The sequence below is a fragment of the Manihot esculenta genome, chromosome 12 (assembly GCF_001659605.2).
Source record: "Manihot esculenta cultivar AM560-2 chromosome 12, M.esculenta_v8, whole genome shotgun sequence".
Classification (NCBI taxonomy): Eukaryota; Viridiplantae; Streptophyta; class Magnoliopsida; order Malpighiales; family Euphorbiaceae; genus Manihot; species Manihot esculenta.
This window is the reverse complement of record NC_035172.2, coordinates 28,478,291-28,481,066: the sequence shown is the minus strand read 5'-3', so window position 1 is coordinate 28,481,066 and position 2,776 is coordinate 28,478,291.

Sequence of the window (2,776 nt, the reverse complement as noted above, 5' to 3'; positions counted from 1 at the left end):
CTCAGTCGGTTGAAAGGATAAGTATTGCCGTTTTCTTTCACTTTCTGAGGTGAGACCCTGTCCTTCTTCAGTTTTCTTTATGTTTTCATCAAATCATGCAAAGGTTTGATTGATTTTTATGTTATTTTGAAGGTTTTGAACTAAACACTTGAGATTTTGAAGTTTGGAGAGTTTGAAGGAGAGTTGCTCCAAAACTCCATGTTAGGATCGTTCATCTTCTTGTTTGCAAGAGGTAAGTGAAGATCCTGAGCTTATTTTTATGATTTATGGAAGATTTTTGAGGTTTTGGGGGAGAGTTGCATGATTAGGGTAAAAGAGAGTGTTTTTTATACTTTTGTGAGAAAAGCTTGTATATGTGTTATATGTTTTGTGTTGTTGGGGTTTTAAGGTAGTTTCTGACCCCTTTGAGCATATCCTTGGGTGTATGCATGTTGAAGTGTTGAGGTGTTTGAGTTGGAGGAAGATTGGTGCATTTTGGCGTGAGGCAGAGCAAGGTTCTGCCTTGCTGATGAAGCCAGCTTCGGCCACCGAAGAATGGTTCGGCCACCGAATGTACTGAGGAGGTGGCTTCGGTTGCCTAAGCTTGCCCCCGAGCCTTTGGACTTTCGGCTCTGGAGGGGAGATTCGGCCTCCGAAGGTGCCGCCGAAGGTTAGAGACTTTCGTCTCTGGAGTGCCTTTCAGCCCCCAAAACTTGCCCCCGAAAGGGTTCGGCTGCCGAAAGTAGAGATTCGACCGCCGAAGGTGCATGAGTTTCGGCTCTGGAGAGGACTTTCGGCCGCCGAACCTGCCGCCGAAAGTGTCCTGCCCAGCCTTCCTTTGCATGCTTTGCATGGCTGTTTGAGTAAGTTTACGGGGATTCTTGGGGAGTCTAAGAGAGTTATTCATAAGCTAGTTTGGTCCCTCATTTGAGTCTATCTGTGTAGGCACAGACCAGAGGAACCAGAGAGAGCAGCAGTGAGTACTGCTACAGAGCCTGCAGAGTAAGTCCAGAGAGCCAGAGGTGAGTCGAACTAAACTTACTTCTTTTAATTGAGAAATGAAATGCTTTTAGCATCATTCATGCATCATGAGTATGCAGGAGGTTGTTTGCATTAGAATCCACGAATATGTTGCATTGCATAGTTATTTGTTGATGTGGGTGAATGCTGAATGATCCAATAGTTCCAGACAGGAAGTCCAGGACCCCATTCTACGGCCTGGCAAGTATAGAAAAGTCCAGGACCCCATTCTATGGCCTGGCAGGTATAGTAAAGACCAGGTGTCCAGTCTACGCCCTGGCAAATGGTAAGTACAGGTGTTATATACACATATACATATATAGTACAGGAAGACCAGGACCCCAGTCTACGGCCTGGCACGGAACAGTTACTGGGACTATGTGGTGACAGGTTTACCCTTGATGTGAATTGTCTGTGATATGATGCATTCCATAAGATCATGTTTTAATGACCTGTTTTACTGTTCTACTCACTGGGCTATAGAGCTCATCCCACTCTCTTAACCCCAGTCTTGCAGGTTCAGTGTACAGTGTACAGGGGCAGTCCAGCAGAGTACAGGAAGAGAGAAGAATATTATAATAGAATCTTGTGGACATGTAATATTACAGAGATGTAACAGTTGTGTATAAAGTTAGAATTGTGCTTGACTTAGTTATATTTGTGTTGTAAATCTTTTGTATACATGGTCTGTTTATATAACTGTAGTACAGAGTATGTGAAAAACCAGGCTTAACAGGTATGAATTAACCCATCTAGAGCAAGCTCTAGTCAGGGGTACAAAGTACAGAGATAGTGCATACACAGGCTAAGTCTTGGTCCAGAGAAAAGTTTTATTTTCACAGAAAATGTATGACCATGTATGAGATTTTACAGGTACACAGAGAGTATAGCAGGCTTGCTACGGGTTCTGGCGGCCTTAAGCCGATCTGAATCCTAGCACCGGTGACAGTCCATTTTGGGGTCGTTACACGAGCCATATCCACTATGGCATGGAAACTTTCCCTCTCTGCTGACTGGATCAAGGAGGAATACCTGGAATGAAGCCTCATGATATACCTCCTAGCCTTCTTCTGATCTGTGTCCAGATTTTGCCCTGCAAACGGCAACAACTCCAAGAACCTGTCTGTGTACTCATCTACACTCATCTCCTTCGTCTGCCTTAGCTGCTCAAATTCAATCATCTTCAATTCCCTTGAACTATCAGGGAAAGCCCATCCAGCAAACTCATTACCAAACTCCTCCCATGAAAGACTATCCACCCTCGGGTTCACATAATTTTTAAACCACTCTCGGGCCTTCTTGCACTTCAGTGTGAACCCAGCCATCTGAATAGCTCTACTATCATCAGCCTCTAACTCATCTGTAATCATCTTAACCGTCCTGAGGTACTCGAACGGGTCATCACCTGTTTCATACTTAGGAGCATCCAACTTCAAATAGTCGGTCATCTTGACCTTGCTCCCTCCAGATGAGCTAGGTTTAGGTACTTGGGTTTCTGGGACCATGGGTTCTACTGGTGGTGGAGGAGGTGCAACATTCCCCGGAGTAGGGTTTGCTGTACCTAGATAAAAGGATGGGGGTGGGTACATAGGGTACTGTGGGTATGGTGGGTAGAAAGGTGGGTACGGCATGTGAGAATGATAAGGGTTAAAACTGGGGTAATATGATGTACCTCCCATCGAATACCCGGGATTCTGTGAAAAGGGTGGGTACTGGGGTGGCCGAACAAACCCCGAGGCCTGAGTGCCTCCCTGAGACTCTCCCATGCCCTATTCAG